This window comes from Erinaceus europaeus, chromosome 4, assembly GCF_950295315.1.
Source record: "Erinaceus europaeus chromosome 4, mEriEur2.1, whole genome shotgun sequence".
Lineage (NCBI taxonomy): Eukaryota > Metazoa > Chordata > Mammalia > Eulipotyphla > Erinaceidae > Erinaceus > Erinaceus europaeus.
The window spans coordinates 84,041,172-84,060,100 of NC_080165.1; the positions used below are offsets into that span (position 1 = coordinate 84,041,172).

At 37.9% G+C, this 18,929-nt stretch overlaps 1 protein-coding gene and 1 non-coding gene across 4 annotated transcripts in view; both read left to right on the forward strand.

Moving 5' to 3' along the window:
* Positions 1–18,929, forward strand: part of KHDRBS2 (KH RNA binding domain containing, signal transduction associated 2) — an 829,362-nt gene that overhangs the window by 315,804 nt on the left and 494,629 nt on the right. The gene's annotated exons all lie outside the window — the stretch shown is intronic.
* LOC132538337 (U1 spliceosomal RNA) lies at positions 4,566–4,729 on the forward strand. Its single transcript, XR_009549734.1, has one exon. It is a non-coding gene; the product is annotated as a U1 spliceosomal RNA (small nuclear RNA).

The following is an 18,929-nucleotide window of genomic DNA, read 5'->3' on the forward strand; positions in this document are numbered from 1 at the left end:
ATACCACTCAGATATTTCTGCAAAGAGCCCTTCTTCTTTCAGAGATCATATTGCTATTTTCCTTTCATCCATTTTCCTTCATGTATTCTTTATGTACTTTAATGGGGCTACAATGATTATTAAAGGTATTCTATTCTGGAATTCCATTTGTTTAATCTATATTTAGCTTTAAGATATGAAAGCAAAATATATTAATGTAATGTATTTGAGAGGACTTTTTTGTGACATTGAAAATATGATGTGTTGACCAATCATGGACCTAAAGGCTGAAATAGTGCAGATGAAGAGTTGGGGGGGGTCCTCTACTTTGTAGATAGCTTCCCAAGAGCCCTTCCCCACTAGGGAGAGAGACAGTCTGGGAGTATGGATGACCTGTCAATGCTTATGTTCATTGGGGAAGCAATTACAGAAGCCAGACCTTCCACCTTCTGCATCCCACAATGACCTTGGGTCCATACTCCCAGAGAGTTAAAGAATAAGAAAGCTATCAGGGGAAGAGATGGGATACAGATTTCTGGTGGTGTGAATTGTGTGGAGTTGTACCCCTCTTATCCTATGGTTTTGTCAATGTTTCCTTTTTATAAATAAAAAATTAAAAAAAAATGTTTGCCAAGTAGATAACTACTACTGAATATTATTCATTATCCTGTCACAGACATTCTATTCCTATAAATCAAGAACCAGACCCTCACAACATATGTGTGTGTGTGTGTATGATCAAATTATCAGTGTATCCTTTTATTGTCTTGTGATTTACATAATGCAGTTTTCCATAATCAAAGTAACTATTTAACTTAATCATCTTTATTCTTCCTATTAAGGCATTGACAAGATACATGATTATTTTTCAAATTGTATTATTTTAAAGTGGTTGGGTTGCAAGGAGCTAGTTCACCAATAGAGCACATACTTTACCATACATGATAAGCCTAACTCAGGTCCCCAGTCATCACAATAGAGCAACATGCACAGAATAAGCTGCATGAGCAGTGGAACAGTGCTGCAGTACTTCTCCTCTTTCTGTCTATCCTTTCATTTGTATCTCAAACTCATCCATAAAAAGGAAAAATGATCCACCAGGATATACAGAATTGCACAGCACAACACCCCAGTAAAGTACTAGTTAATTTTTTTTAAATGTGTTTTGTAATATTGGGTCCAATTACACAATTTGCTAGTATTTTTATTTTCCTTAATGCTTAAATTCCCTTAATATCTTCGAAAAAGGAGAGTCAGGCAGTATCCCAGCAGGTTATGTGCATGTGGCGCAAAGTGCAAGCACCAAGGTAAGGATCCTGGTTCGAGCCCTGGCTCCCCACCTGCAGGGGAGTTACATCACAGGTGGTGAAGCAGGTCTGCAGGTGTCTATCTTTCTCTCCCCCCTCTGTCTTCTCCTTCTTTCTCCATTTCTCTCTGTCCTATCTAACGATGACGACATGAATAACTACAACAACAAGCAGCAAGGGCAACAAAAGGGAAAATAAATAAAATAAAAAAATATTTTGGAAAAAGAAGAAATTTTGTTTAAAAATTAATTTGTCTCAGAAGTCAGTTAGAAAATATAAGATGTAGAGCTTTCATTTTTAAAGAGGGAGTTTATGAAAGTAAAAGATTATTCTTTATTATTCATGATATTATTTATAAATCTAAATTCAGCCATAATATCAAATTTTCTCTTATTTCTCTAAAATGAATGATAAGGTATATATTTCATCTTGAGGATTTTTTTTGCCTCCATGGTTATCACTAGGGTTCGGTGCCAGAACTATGAATCCACTGCTCCTGGAGGCCATTTTTCCCATTTTATTGCCCTTGTTGTGGTTCTTATTATTGTTGTTATAGCTATTGTTGTTATTGGATAGGACAGAGAGAATTGAGAGAGGAGGGGAAGACAGAAGAGAAGAGAAAGACACCTACAGACCTACTTCACTGCTTGTGAAGCAACCCCTGCTCCCCAGCAGGTGAGGGGACATGGGGGCTGGAACCAGGATCCTTAGGTACGTCCTTGTGTTGGGCCTTGCACTTTGCGCCATGTGTGCTTAATGCACTGTGCTACCGCCCAGCCCCCTTGAGGATAATTTTACACAGAAACAAACTTAGCACTTCATCTTATTTAACTAGAGGCCTTATTTCCTGTTTTTCAAGAAAAACTCAAGATATCAGAGGCCTAGGATGTGGTAGCATGTGAGCATAGGATTTGCAAAGTTCTGAATGATGGTCTGTTTTTCTTTCCAAAAAAAGAATGTTGGACATTAAGCCAGCCCCCTGCTCCCCCCCTGCTCCATTGCTGATACTATGGCCTATTTACATAATCATTGTTTTGCCTGAAAGATTCCCCACCCATTCCTTTGATTTATCTTCTTTCTACCTCGAGACCCACCCTGCCTGCAGGGTACATTAATCAAGCCAGTTAAAACCTTAGCAACCATTGCTACAGAAGCTTTCTACTTTCCTGCTCTTTTCTCCATCCCCTTTCCCAGCCATCTCCTTTCAGACTTGCCACTTCCAGTTTTACCCTATAAAGTCCACTCCTGTTCCTGGTTTTGCTCTCTTTTCTCTCCTGGTTTCTCTCCTGAGTCTGGACCTGGAGAAGGGCCTGGAGAAGGGCTGGCATGCAGAGCAGGAGGCAGCCATTGTGGTTTGGCGCCACGTGGCATGACCCGCTGTGCTCACACCCAACTCTGGGGCTCCCTCATGAATTACCACACCGTCAGGAGTTCCTGGTCTCTCTTACTACACTAACCCGGCAAAAGAAAGAAAGGAAAAAAGAGGCATATATACCTGAACATCATTTTCTCTCCATTTTAAATTGGAGTTCAATAAATCTTTTCTCCTTCTTGAAAAAAATAGGACCAGAAGACGGCATAAGCAAATTATCTGATTAATATAAAGAAGTGTTCTAAATAGACATCAAAATAAGTCCAACAGTTTCATTGCCTTCAGAAAATAGGAAATATAATTTTTCAAATAACTACGACAATTTTGACAAATGATTTCATAAATAAAAAATTTTAAAAAAATTTTTACAAGCGCAAAAGGGATTTGTGTAAGAGTAAGCATGTATGTTACTACTTAGGTTTATGCAGTGATTAGCCCTTACATTTGATTTAAATGAAAGAGAGGGGAGTTAGGTGGTAGAGCACAGTAGGCTGAGCTCACATGGCGCCAAGTGCAAGGACCCGCATAAGGATCCCAGTTCGAGCCCTCTGCTCCCCACCTGCTGGGGAGTCACTTCACAGGCAGTGAAGCAGGTCTGCATTGCCAAAAATGTCTCCTCATTATCCATTATATATGTAACACTCCCTTTATCCATTTACCTATCCACAGGACATATTGTTCCCATGTCTTAAATTGCACCCATATGTTAATAACTGCCATTCTTCTTCTTCTTCTTCTTCTTCTTCTTCTTCTTCTTCTTCTTCTTCTTCTTCTTCTTCTTCTTGCGTTTGCCCTTCTTCCGTAGCCAGTCAACAGCGTCAGGTTGAGCCTGATGTAACGTTTCGAGGCCTCCTTTGAATCTGGAGAGGTGGTAGTCAATAACTGCACTATAAACCATTATCTCCACCAAATAAAATGAAAAAAATAGACTAAAAATATAATAGAAAAAATAATACAGGATGATGCAGGAAACATGAAATAACAGTAAATTCTTGGTAGTGGTGGGAATTTCTGACTCATATGATAGGAGAAATAATTTATAAATATGAAGCTCAAGTAGTTAAAAGAATATGCTAACTGTAATCAAAAGGAAGCTGGAGTAGATATATTCCTTTCATATGACTTAAGATTTACATGCAAAATCTTAGCAAGGATGAAACAGTTAACAGTTTGTTGTTGTTGTTGTTTATTTGTTTCCTTAATGGGCCAGGCTGGTGGCACTTTCAGTTGGGTCATCTTATGGTGGGTAAGGAAATAGATTCAAGCCACCTCTGCCACTTGCGGGGGAAAGCTTCTCTAGTGATGAAGCTGGTCTGCAGGTACCTCTTTTTCTCTCCCTCTCTCTCTTCTCTCTCAGTTTCTCTTTGATTTATCTAATAAAAAAGAAGGAAATAAAAAGAACAGTGACCACCAGGAGGGGAGGCTTTGTTATGCAGACTCTGAGGCACAATGATAAGGGACCCTGGTGGCAATAAAATAAATATCGAGTTAATAATTTTTTCCCTTTTTGGTCACAAAGTTAATTGCTGAGCCTGCACAACTCCACTGTTCCCACTAACCATATTTTTTAGGTAAAGAGACAGAGTGATAGGGAGAGAAAAAATTGAAAGAGATACCTGCAGCACCACTTCATCACTTGTACTGCTACCTCCTGCAGATGAGGACCAGGGCTTTGAAGCTCAGTCCTTACACATGGTAACATGTGCACCAAGGTAGGAGAGGCACTACCAGACCTACAAAGATGATTTAAAAAAAAAACAGAATCAGAGATTTTATTACTGATTTAAAAGTATATAAATCACAAAAATAAAGAATAACAATACTGCAAATACTGGACAAAATTTCATTTTTACTATATAATGCCAAAAAAGTTCAACTTTAGATTTACCATGAAGAATGCAAACACTATACTTACCTGGCAGGGGAGATACCATGATCATGAAGGTGGTTTTCCCAGGGCGAGGCTTATCCATTGCACTCCGGATGTGCTGACCCCTGCGATTTCCCCAAATGTGGGAAACTCGACTGCATAATTTGTGGTAGTGGGGGACTGTGTTCGCGCTCTCCCCTGAAAAAAATAAAAAAAGATAAAAAAAAAAGAATGCAAACACTATATTATTAATCACTGAGAGCAATGTCTTAGTACAGATTCTAGAACTAATTTATCATAGCTCTTATTCTAGGTTTCCCTACTGACTGATTATCAATTAAGGGATACTACCAGAGCTCTAGTTTCATCAGTCTCTGCTCTCTAAAATGACCATAGTGGTACATTCAGTAATATATTACAATTATAAAAATGTTTTAGAGGTATAGAAGATATGTAATATAAACAATTGGAAAAATACTTAAAACATTGTAACCTGTCACCTACTTTTGTGTTTTAATACTACTTTTATTATAATTGCTATTGCTTTTATATTCATGAAAAATAAAGTCAGAGTCTCCAGTATACCAAGACATTAATAGACACAAATTAAGTAGACAGTAGAATCATTTATTCATTTGATATATGTGAAATATTTTTCACTACTAAAATATTTTCAACATACACATTACATGGAAAGTTATATGTTAATTTCAATGATATTGAAATAGCCTCTTAGAACTAAGCATGAGACTATGTATACATATATATGTATGTGTATGTATGTATATGTATATGTACATGTATATGTATGTGGGGAAGCTTCAGGAGTGGTGAAACAGGAGGCCTGTTGTATGGGTCAGGGATGCAGGATACCCAAAAGATTACTCAGAGAGACTGGAATTCTGTGTGTGAGAGTGTGGGAGCAACCTTCCCTGACACATATATGCTATCATAGAAGTAAGAGTATGCCAACAATGGCCTCTCTTCTTGATGCCATAGTGTTTATTAACAAGGTTTACAAATATCAAGAAATTCAGATACAAAGGAGTAGGTTTGGGTCTGAACACACAATGGGGCATAATATTTATGTTGTTAAAGGAAAGTAGCTAAACTTTCTACACTTGTAGGTAGATGTAAATAGTTGTACATTTCAGATTATTGCTAGCAATTATAATATATGGTGAAATGGTTTTTTAAAATTTATTTTTATTTATTTATATTTTGCCTTCAGGGGCTTGGTGCCTGAACTACAAATCCACTGCTTCTGGCAGCCATTTCTTATTTATTAAATAGGACAGAGAGAAATCCAGGGGGAGGGGGAGATAAAAAGGGGAAGAGAAAGACAGCTACCTACTGACCCGCTTGTGAAGCAACTTCCCTACATGTGGGAAGCTGGGCTCTAGTCAGGATCCTTGTGTGGGTCCTTGCGCTTACTATGTGCACTAAACCTGGTACGCCACTGCCCAGCTCCTGTGAAATGTTTTGAAATGGTTAAAAGTTATTATCTTGCCTTATTCTACCACTAGATATATCCTTGAGTTGAAATTCCGGGGGCCAGATGGTGGCATGTCTGTTTGAGTGCACAAGTTACAGTGCACAAGAACCCAGGTTCAAGTCTAGTCCCCATCTGCAGTGAAAAAGCTTAACAAGTAGTGAGGCAGTGCTGCAGGTATCTGTCTGTCTCTTGCTGTATATCTCCTATGCCTCTCAATTTCTCTCTACCCTATCAAATAAAGTAAATACATAATTTTTAATAAATAAATTAAAAAAAAACTGAAATTCCCAAGTAGAAGTTCAAGCTAAAACAACTGGGGGGGGGGCTGTAAGAAAAAAGATACTTTCTGAAAATGACTCCTTAATTTTCATTTATGGGTTTTAATTCATCCTGGGGCTGGTTATTTATATTAATGTTTTATTTTAATTTAAATGTCTAGACCTAGGTAAGTTATGACAAACTTGAGGGAATTCAGATGATAGGCTAATGACTCTATGCACGAAGGCTTATCTATCTTTGCTCATGCTGAAGTGAAATTACTGAAATCATTAGAGTAAGAAAGAAAATCCTGACACTACTTAGTCCTTGTAAGTCAAGTGGGTATGGTTACCACAGGAGAAATACAGAAATGTCATCTTATTTTCTGATCTGTGAATAATTGTACAGCTGGAGATGATAAAGACTTTCTGGTGTTTTCAAGCACTGTAAACCTAGTTAGTCTTATTATTGATACTCTATGGACTCTGCTGTACCTGACTGTGAAACTGGAGTCAGTAGGAGGAATGGGAACTGATAGCTTTCAAAGTTTTTTTTTTTTTCCCTTGAGCTCTGGAAATTGTCACTTTTTGGGGTGGGGGCATTTGAATAAAAGATTTATAATGAATTTATTCTGGTAAGTTCTTTTTCTAGAATAAGGTATGAAAATACAGAAGGAGCTATAATCTAGACACTAATGTGTCTTCCACTTTTTCCTTTTTGCAAAACTAAGTAGACCATAATGTTTGTTTTGTTTTGTTTGGCATTCCCTGAGCCTCACCACTCCAATCCAATTAAACCAGAGAGAAACAAAGAAGGAGAATCCGAGTGGTGACATACCAGGTAAAGAGCAAACATTAACAATTTTATGGACTCATATTCAGGCTCCTTGTTCCCAGCTTAATAAGCTTCTTCTTCTTCTAGCGTTTGTCCTTCTTCCGTAGCCAGTCAACAGCGTCAAGTTGAGCCTGATGTAAAGTTTCGAGACCTCCTTTGAATCTGGAGAGGTGGCAGTTGTTGACTGTGTCGGTCATAGTCTGTCTGGAGCCGCAGGGGCAGTTCGGGTCATCTCTGGCTCCCCAGCGATGGAACGCACACTGGCCATGGCCTGTTCGATAGCAATTGAGGAGGGCCCAATCATAACGTGCTAGGTCAAAGCCGGGTTGACGCTTGCAGGGTGTCTGTGATGAGGTGTTTGTTCTTTACCTCAGCTGACTGCCAACTCTGTTTCCAAGAGTCTGGAACAGAGAAGTTCAGTGTAGGCATAGGGGACCAGATTGGATGACAAGACGTCAAGCGTTGGACAGGGTGGGCGAAGATATCCGTGTATACTGGCAGGTCCGGTCGAGCGTAGACGTGGGAAATGAACTTAGATGATGCCGCATCCCGATGAATATCTGGTGGGCCGATGTTGCTAAGAACTGGGGTGGAACAGATGGTTCCAGAAATTATCCTCATGGAGGAATATAATTTGGAATCGACCAAGTGGACATGGGGGCTACGGAACCATACTGGGGCACAGTATTCTGCAGTGGAATAGCATAATGCCAGAGATGATGATCATAGTGTGGAAGCGCTCGCGCCCCATGAGGAGCTGGCCAGTCTTGCAATGATGTTATTCCTTGCACCCACCTTTGCTGCAGTTTTCATGAGATGTTCGTGAAATGACAGGGTGTGATTGAGAGTAACGCCAAGATAGACTGGCTGGGCTTCATGCCGGATTCTCGTATCGTCAAGCTGCCCATTAAGCTCTTAATAGGCTGTGGAGCAGTATTGGCAGGTTTCGCTCTTCTTCTCCTCCTCTTCCCCCTCATGCTTCTCTTCTTCCTTCTCTTCTTTCTCCTGTTCTCCCCCACCACCTCTTCTTCCTCTGTCATTTTTATGTCTCTTTCAGAAAATTAAGAAAAGGGATAAAAATGACCACTGGGAACTATAGAGTTAACATGCAGGCACCCAGGCCCAGAATAGCAATGAGAGGAAAGACACCACAGTTTCCTCCAACATTTATTTTAATATTTATTTATTTTAATGAGAGATATACATTTGCAAAGCCAGTATGTTATCTCCTCAGCCTGCAATTGACTCTTAATTTGGCATGATAAAGTAAGCTAAACACTTGCAGACATAGAGTTCCACAGATTTTAATAATAATAATAATAACAATAATAATAATAAGCAGAGAGAGTATATAGAGATCCTTTTGGGTCTTGGTGTATGATGATGGATGGAAAAGGACCCAAGTTGCTGGGGGTGAGGGGTAAGAGTGTTCTGCAGACAACTGTGATGGGTAGATGGGAAATTGTACCCACATGCCAATAACTATACTGTGAATCTCTCATCTTTTAGTAAAAATGATAAAAAATGGAAAAAATAATATAGTTTAAATTAGAGATAATATATACTGATTGCACTCAGTGACACCAAAATAAATTAAATGTACATTTTTAGCAATATGTAATGGTTATGCAAATGACTTTCATGTCTGAAATTCTGACATCTCCAGTTCAGTCGCCAGTACCACTGTAAGCCAGAGCTGACCTGTACTCTGGTCTGCCTCTGTGTCATTCTCACTGTATTCTCTCATTAAAATAAATAAATGTTAAAATCAGTAATATATTCTATTGTGCTATTTTTGTGTTTTTCTTATTAGATTTTTTTCTCACAGTAGATTTAATATAACGTATACATTCTAATTTTACTCTTTGCCCAGCATCAAACATGCCTCTAATATATGGCAAAGACAAAAAGACATAAATGGGGGCCAGGTGGTGGTATACCTGGTTGAGTGCACATTTTACAATGCACAAGGACCGGGAATCAAGCCTCAGGTAGGTCCCACCTGCGGGGGAAAGCTTCACAGGTAGTAAAGCAGAGTTGCAGATGTCTCTCTGACTGTCTCCCTCTCTACCTGCCCCTTCCTCTCAGTTTCTGGCTTTTTCTATCCAATAAATAAAGATAATAACAATTTTTAAAAGACAAATAAATAAATAGCAACTTTTAAACAAATTATTGAATGTTTAACTGAATTAATGGTTATTCATTTTTCAGGGACTGAACATACAGGGGGTTCATCTCAGATTGTAGATGTTTTTGTGTATTTGTTCATCTCAGATTGTAGATGTTTTTGTGTATTTTCATTAACATAATTGAATGCTTTACTGATTTTCTTCACAATGTCAATTACATTTTATTTTGTTCATAAATTAAAACATAACCCTTAATTCAGCAGTTTTAAAAATGTTTGAGATATAACTATAGTTAAAATGTGATTTGTATAGTTTTCATACATGCGATGATTTAGACAGAGAAATAAATTCATTAATTCTAAAAATAAAATAAAAGGTTAAGCATAACATAACAAAACAACTTATAATGTAAAAGGGATGTGAAACATTGTGTTTCTGGCACTTTGAGTAGTGGTGGGTAGCAAAGTGGTTTTTGAGAACTCATCAGTGTACTTAAGTGCTTTACCATGCTCATGACATGGGTTTGAGCCTGACTCCCCAAACATTGAAGAAAATGCTGTGGTCTCTACCTCTCTTTCTCTCTCTGCCTCTGCCTCTGTGCCTCTAGCTTAAGCAAAAAAAAAAAAAAAAAAAAAAGTACTTAAAAATGGAACTGTTTTAAAGTGTCTAGAGGTACAAAAATAAAAAGAAGTTTCAACACAAATAGTTAAAATTGAAACTGGGAAAGCAATGAATCATGAATTTCCATCTTTCTTGTCTAAGAAGGCTTCCCAATATAATGGCAGTTCACTACCCTATTCTATCAGTTAAGCAGCCATATTTTCCTTTTTATTTGTTTCATATTGCCTGGCTTAACTTATTCTTATTTTTCCCAATGTTTTTATATACTTAAGCTTTATTGTTTTTATACTTTACAATAAAGTCTAATATAAAAAACACCATCTAACTTCTGAGTAGTAAGCTGAGATTTATATATACTTTACCTTAGCCAACAGGTCAAAAAGAAATGTATTTATTATTATTATTATTTATAATTACTCACTTAATGTGGTCATTTTCCACATATGATACCTTCCAAAAACCTCTGATGCTCATTCTAAATAAATTCATTTTCCTATGAATATATACTTAGAGATCTTTATAAATAAAGCATAGTAAGATATTATGACCAACTGATAGTATATTTTTGCATTGATGGCATAACATATTCTCTCCCTCTCACCTCAAAATATCCAAGAAAGGGGGGGATATGACTATGTGTATGAACTGCAGGAATATACCTTATTATATGTGATATTTGCAAACAGTGCGTTGAGCATGGTTGACCACAGATTACTAAATCCTCAGAAGGGCATACAATACCTTTCCACCTAATCAACGCAACAATTACCGCCTCGGTATGCATCACTTCAGGTTGGGTCCAGGGACAGCAGAAATGGAGCCTTCAGCCTCATTACTCGGGTGAGACCTTTCCTTTCATAGGATACACTAATTCCATTCCAGGTAGTTCACTTCACAACAAAGTCTTAAAACCTAGATATAGACCAGGACCCATGAGATAGGGCATATATTCACATGTATCCATAAATTAGGGCAAAATATATACCTGAAAGCAAAAGTACACAATAGTCTACAGTGAGCCAGTATGAAGTCATAATGAAATAGTGTCTTCTTAAACTTAGATACCCTCCTCACCTATTTCCTATTATACTTCCCTCACTCACTCCCAAGCTATCTTTTTGGATTGGTGTGTTTGGTTCCTTAGGATATATCCCCAAGGGAGGAATTGCAGGGTCATAGGGTAAGTCTATTTCTAGCCTCCAAGAGTTCTCCAGACTTCTTTCCACAGGGATTGGACTAATTTATATTCCTACCAGCAGTGCAGGAGGGTTCTTTTGTATCTACAACCTCTCCAGCATTTGATGCTGCTACCTTTTCTGATGTATGACCTTCTCACAGCATTTCTTTGAGAATCAATGACTTGCAGCATTTTTTCATCTGTTTCTCGGCCATTTGAGTCTCTTCTGTGGTGAATATTCTGTTCATGTAATCTCCCCATTTTTGGATGGGGTCATTTTCTTGTTAGTGAGTTTGACAAGCTCTTTATGTATTTTGTTTATTAGCCTCTTGTCTGATATATGGCATGTGAAGATCTTCTTCCATTCTGTGAGGGCTCTCTTTGTTTGTGTATTGGTTTCTTTTGCTGTGCAGAAGCTTTTTAATTTGATGTACCATTGTTTTATTCTTTCCTCAGTCTTCTTTTTGTAATTGGATTAACTTCACTGAAGATGTCTTTAAAATTTATGTGGAAAAAGAGTTCTGCTAATTTTGTCTAAGTATCTGGTAGTTTCTAGTTTAACATCCAAGTCCTTGATCCACTTGGAATTTACTTTTGTGCTTGGTGAAATATAATGGTTCAGTTTCATTCTTCTGCATGTTTCAGCCCATTTTTTCCGACACCATTTGTTAAAGAGACTCTGTTTTCCCCACTTAATAGTCTGGGCACCTAAGTCAAAGATTAGATGTCCATAGGTGTGGGGGCTTACTTTTGGGCTCTCAATTCTATTCCACTGGTCAGTGTGTCCATTCATATTCCACTACCAAGCAGTTTTGATGACAATGGCCCTATAATACAATTTGAGATCTGGGAGTGTGATGTCTTCAGTTCTGTTCTTTCTTCTCAAGATTGTTTTGACAATTCTAGGTCTTTTCTGATTCCAGATAAACATTTATAGCTATTGTCCTATTCTTATAAAAACACTGGGTGGGATCTTGATGGGGATTTCATTAAATTTGTATATGGCTCTAGGTAGTTTATTCATATTAATGGTGTTAATACTAGAAAACCCATGACCATGGGATAGTTTTCCACTTTTGTGCCTTTTTCTATTTTCTTGAGTCATAATTTTCAGTATACAAGTCTTTCACTTCTTTGGTTAGGTTTATTCCTAGATATTTTATTGTATTTGTTGCTGCTGTAAAAGGAATTGATTTCTGGATTTCATCTTCTAACTTAGTGTTTGCATAGGGAATGTCACTGACTTTTGAATGATAATTTTGTAGCCTGCCACCTTACTATATTGTCTGATAATTTCCTGCTGGATTCTTTTGTTTTTTCTATGTATACTATTATATCATCTTCAAATAAGGAGAGTTTGAGTTCTTCTTTTCCAATCTGTATCCCTTTAATTCCTTGTTCCTGCCTGATTACTATGGCAGGAACTTCCAACTCTATATTGAATAGTAATAGTGATAGTGGGCAGCCCTGTCTAGTACCTGATCTAAGGGCAAATGCTTCCAGTTTTGTTGGCTGTAGGCTGGCTATTTATGGACTCCACTATCTTGAGGAATTTTCCATCTATTCCCATATCTTGTAGTGTTTTGTTCATAAAAAGATGTTGGATTTTGTCATAGGCTTTCTCTGCATCTAATGATATAACCATGGTTTTTGATCTGACATTTATTGATGTGGTGGATCACGTTGATTGACTTATGTATATTGAACCAACCTTGCATTCCTGGATAAACCCCACTTGTACATGATAAGCAATATATTTTTAATCTATTTATAAAAAGGAAACATTGCCAAAATCATACAGTTTGAGGGGTACAACTCCACACCATTCCTACCACCAGATCTCCATATCCCCTCCCCTCCCTTGATAGCTTTCCTATTCTTTAAAACTCTGGGAGTATGGACCCAAAGTCATTGTGGGATGCAGAAGGTGGAAGCTCTGGCTTCTGTAATTGCTTCCTAGCTGAACATGTACATTGACAGGTCAATCCATACTCCCAGCCTGCCTCTCTCTTTCCCTAGTGGGGCAAGGCATGAACAATATTTTTAACATACTGCTGTATCCAGTTGGCTATAAATTTGTTCAGTATATTAGCATCTATGTTCATCAGATATATCAGTCTGTAGTTTTCTTTTTTTGCTGTAACCCTGACTACTTTTGGTATCAGAGTGATGTTAGCTTCATAGAAGCTGGAAAAAAGTATTCCTGTGTCTTCAATCTTTTGGAAGAGTTTTAAAAGTATAGGTATTAATTCTTCCTTGAAGGATTTGTAGAATTCATTTGTAAAACCATCTGGTCTAGGAATTTTATTCATGGGAAGGTTTTTAATAACTGTTTCAATTTCTTTGGAAGTGATTGGCCTTTTCATATTTTCTAGTTCCTCTTTATTTAATTTTGGAAGTTTGTAGGTACCTGAGAACTCATCCACTTCTTCCAGGTTCTCTAGCTTGGGCATATTGTTGTTCATAGAAGCCTCGCATAATATGTTGAATTTCTGTGGTATCTGTTGTGATATCTCCTCTTTAATTTACAATTCAATTTATTTATTTATTTATTTTCTTGTTTTGTGAGTCTGGCTAAAGATTTGTATATTTTTTTACTCTTTCGAAGAACCAGTATTCACTTTCATTGATCTTTTGTATTCTTATTTTCAATATTATTTATTTCTACCCTAACTTTAGTGATTTCTGTCCTTCTGATTGCTTTAGGGTTCCTTTGTTCTTCTTCTAGGTCTTTAAGTTGTGCAATCAGGCTGTTTATTTGAGCTTTTTCTTGTTTCTTAATGTGTGCTTGTATGGCTATAAATTTCCCTCTCAGGACTGCACTACTTGATCCTGTGAGTTTCTAAACAAGTGTTGTTTGTAGTCTGTGGGTTCTGAGGCAATTATTCACCATGTTCTCATCAGGAGAACAATAGGGAAAGGCTTCCACTATACAGCCCCACCTCTCGTCCAGAGGGGTGTAGATCTCCTGATTTTTCTGGCCAGCTCTCTGCCTCCCAATGTCAGCACGGGGCCTCCCAGCTGCTCTTTCAGCCTCTGAGGGGCAGTAGCAATAGAGACTCACAGTTGTATTTGGTGAGTCTTAGAGGAGTGCTCTCTTACCCTCAGCAACCTTTTAGTTGATAAAACAGACTGGAGGTGCAGCCTCAACCAGCAAACTGCCAGACCATTTCCAGCCACTCAAGAGTAGATATGGGCTTTAGCCTTAGGAATCTCTCCTACGCTCCTCTGTGTCCAAGAGCCACGCATGTTTGCACTCACTTGTGATTTGGTAGGTTCCCAAAGTAGTTCTAGTCTTGTCTTGTTGTGGTCTAAGGTGATCTTTTTTGATGTTTTTAGTTGACCAGGGAGAGGAGTGGAGAGAAACACAGCTGCTAGTACTATGGTGATTACAGTCCCGGTCAAAAAGAGAACCAGAATGCTCGAGTGGGTCAGTTTCTACCATTGTTGTTCTACATTGAGGGCAATTGTTGTTGAGCCAGATGTTGTTGTGCGCGGGCCATGGAGGAGAGGGGGTCCGGAGCGAAGAGGAAACACAAATCTTTATTTGCACTAGCACCTCAGAGTTGGGTGCTAGAGAAGCAGGTTGAGCCATGTGGAGGTAGTGAAAATGGCTGCCTCATGCAGTAACCTTTCCTGCATCTGAACACCGGAGTGAAGTGCTGGCAAGAGAGAGAGGTGAGGAAGAAGAAAGGCTTTTATAGGAGCAGCTTTCGCGAGAATGGGAAGGGGGAGGAGTAACTATAGCACTCCAGGATAGGATGATAACTCTCATGAGAATGGGAGGGGGGAGGAGTAACCAAAGCACTCCGGATAGCGGGGATATAGACAATGCCCTGAAGGCATAACATGGCGGAACAGGCACTCTGAGAATGTCCCAACTCTCGCGGGAACTAGCAGTAGCCTGAGGAGACAACATGGCAGATGTGACTGCATCGGCATAATTTCCCAGCAGGCAATATCCTGCAGAGGCCCACAAAAAGTTTTATAATGTTGTTCCTGATGAAGATGACCAGTGGTGGTTGAGAGAGTGGTTTGTTAGAGGTCTAGGCACATCATACCTATATGGGAATCCCAGGATTCCGTGAGTAAGACCCTGGATGATGGGATGGCCTGGTAGTGACAAAAGGTCCATCATTAAAGTGTACGGGGACTCTTGCCTTTATCCAGCTTTTGTATTCCTTATTTTATCAGACCGCATTAGAGTTAGAGTGATTAAGGGAAATGAAATAGGGAGTAGGTGAGGAGGGTATCTACATCAATTAGAAAATATCTGATTAAGTAAGGGGGCAGTGATGCATATAATACAAAGCACAAGGACAGGTGCAAAGATCCCGTTTCCAGCCTCCCCACCTGCAGGGCAGGGGCACTTCACAAGTGGTGAAACAGGTCCTCAGGTGTCTGTCTTTCACTCTTCTCTGTCTTCCCCTCTTCTCCTCTCTCAATTTCTATCTGTCTTGTCCAGCAACAACAACAAAAAAAAAAAGGTTGCAAGGAGCAGTGGATTCATAGTGAAGACACAGAGATAATCCTGGAGGCAAATAAAATAAAATAAAATAATCTGATTAAGTACTTTATGTTTTTGTTGTTTGTTTTGTTTTTGTCTCTCTACTTGCATGCTGTGCTTTTGGAGTCACTGTACACATTTACTTTAAGGTATATATTTTCCCCCTATCTCCTGGATATGTGTGCACATGGTCAGTGGTCTATATCTCAGTTCTGTAACTGTTTTTTTTTTTTCTTGGTTCTGTAACTTTGTTAGGAAGTGTGCAACCTGGAATGAAATTTAGGAGTCCTATGGGCTAGGAAAGGTCCCACTTGAATATTGGAGCTGGAAGGCTGACAACCCAGACATGCCCTCTCAGGATATAGTCCAAAGTGAAACATGTCAAAGTGATAACTGGTTGCCTTGATTTGGTTGAGATCAGCAGATGCAGTATCAAATAGTATGGATTAAAAGAAGCATGGAGGAAGATGAGCAAAGCCTCAGAGATTCCAGGACTGGGAAAAACATGGGTTTTATAGAGAATGAGGAAGGCAAAAGATAATTATTATCGTAACCAAGTTATTTGGCAGCTTAGTTTACTTTGAAAATCCCGTGGTTAGGATTTACTGTACCATAAAGACTTTACCATGATTTAATGTCATTTCATGCTATTTACAAATAGCTGTATCATATACTGACAAGACTGGTTGCTTCTGGTCTCGCTAGTCTATTTAATATTTCTGGAAAAAATGTTATTATAAACAACAAGGGCAACAAAAAGGAAAAAATAGCCTCCAGGAGCAGTGGACTTATAGTGCAGGCACTGAGCCCCAGCAATGACCATGGGGGAAAAATAAATAAATAAATAAATAAAATTGTTATTAGAAATCTGTTATCAATTTAAATACAGTGTTAAAATTCAATCATTTTACTAATTTGAAACCGTTAGTGCTTAGATTGGAGAAATACATACTCATAACTGAAATCTATGCATTAAAAAACTTGAGACATTCAGTCTACTCTTCCCCTCTCCTATTGGTTACACAGTGATTTATAAAAATACAAGATTAAAGTAGTATATATTGACACCATTCCCACCAGCAAAGGTCTGTGTCCCCTATAGAGAAACTGAAAAACTACACTCCCCCTACCTCAAAGGTGGTTTTTTTTTTTTTTTTTTTGGTGCATTAATGTATAGGCATTTGTTTCTGAAGACAAGGCATCTTTACACAGTAACAATCAGCAGAAAACAAGAAATAGCCAAGTACTGCACTACAACATGTCATCTTAACAGCTGACCATTATTGCTTAACTGTTACACAAATACAACTAGTGCACAAAAGCATCTAAGAGAAAATATTAGAATTGTCTTTTATAAGTAATCCTTTCAAAATTTATCAAGTATTTTTACCTAAAAAATATGTATACAAATTTGGGTTCATATTGCTATTTATATCTGAAGAGAAGTAACATCTATAAAGTTACAGCCAATTTAGTATGTTTAGGATTTAAAGGAATAAAAGTATTTTGAACTAATATCTTAATAGTGGTAGGTTATGCAGGATGAGTGTTATGCAGGATGAGTGAAAGTTTCCTTAAAGAGAAGAAGACCACAAATTAGGCTAGAAATCTGCTTCATTTCAAATAGAAAAAAATATGCACTATATAAACAAAAATAAATTGTATGCCAAATGTTCAAATCAGTAATGAAATTTGGTGTCACTTACCTCACTAAATTAAAAAAAATAATAATAACATCTACAACATGACACATAAAATGAAATTTTCCACCGGAGGAAAAACTTTTAACAAGTAAAAAAATAGAAAATCTTCTTATTAATAACCATTTTTTTTTGTTTGAAGAATTCTCTTGGACTGAATTTGTGAATTTCTTTTATTTTTATTGCAAATAACTCTTAAGTTATTTATTTTTAATTTTAATTTCAATGTTTTAAAAATTTATTCTTTTAGTGTGGTGCTATGAAAAAAATCTTGGGTCTTGCGCATATCTTATACCACTGAACAGCCTCTCTAGTCCAACTTTTTTTCTTTCCTTTCCTTTTCTTTTCTTTCTTTCCTTCCTTCTTTTTTATTTTTTCTTACTGGGAGGTTTAAGTTTGTAATCAATACTAAATACAATTGTTAGTACATATATAAAATTCCTCAGGAGCCAGGCAGTGGTGAGCCTGGTTAAGTGTACACTCTACAGTGCACAAGGAACCAGATTTAAGCCCCTTGTCCCCACCTACAGGGGAAACCTTCACAAGTGGTGAAGCAGGGCTGCAGGTGTCTCTTTGTCTCTCTCCTTATCTCTCTCTTCCCTTTCAATTTCTCTGTGTCTTTATCCAATATTAAATAAAAATTAAGAAAATTGAGTTCCTCAGTTTTCTGTAAAATACGCTAAACTACCACCTAGGTCTTCCTCCAGCATTATGCACCAGGACCTCAAAGTCCCCTATCCCAGAATCTGTTACCTAAGTACAATATACCAACCTTAGTCCAAGTTCTGCTTTGTGATTCCTCATCTGTTCTTATTTTTCAATTTATGTCTATAAGTGAGATCATTCCATATTTATCATTCTCTTTCTGGCTTATCTCACTAAATATGATTTCTTCAAACTCCGTGAAAGATGATATGAAAGCGTTAACTCAGCATTCTTACTAGCTGAGTGATATTCCTTTTTTTTTCAAATATTGATTTATTTATTCCCTATTGTTGCCCTTGTTTAAGTGTTGTAGTTATTATTGTTGTTTTTATTGATATCGTCGTTGTTGGATAGGACAGAGAGAAATGGAGAGAGGATGGGAAGACAGAGAGGGGGAGAGAAAGATAGACACCTGCAGACCTGCTTTACTGCCTGTGAAGTGACTCCCCTGCATGTGGAGAGCAAGGGGCTGGAACTGGGATCCTTACTCTGGTCCTTGTGCTTCGCGCCACATGCACTTAACCCACTGTGCTACAGCCCAACTCCGGATATTCCTTTTTAAAATTTCATTAGTGACTTAATATTGATCTATAAAACTGTAAGATAACAGGTGTATAATTCCATGCAATTCCCAACACCATAATTCTGTATCCCCAGTCCCACCATTGGAAGCTATAGTAATTCTATCAAGGTTGCAGATATGGGTTAGCTATTATTTCTATGGCTGTCTATATTTGGAAATATATGCCATTTTTTCCTATAGTCTTGCCTTCTCTTCCTTTATAAATTACACCTACACCTATTGATACTTCCAAATGTCATTCTTTTTTTTTTTTTTTCTTCTCTCTTTGGGTCCTGATGAAGTCAGAGTTTAAAGCCCTCTGGTCATCTTCCCCTATCATTTTTCTATAATTGGTGTATGGACCAGAGTTTTTTGGGGGGGTTGCTGCAGGAGTTCTCCTTGCTTTGGGTCAC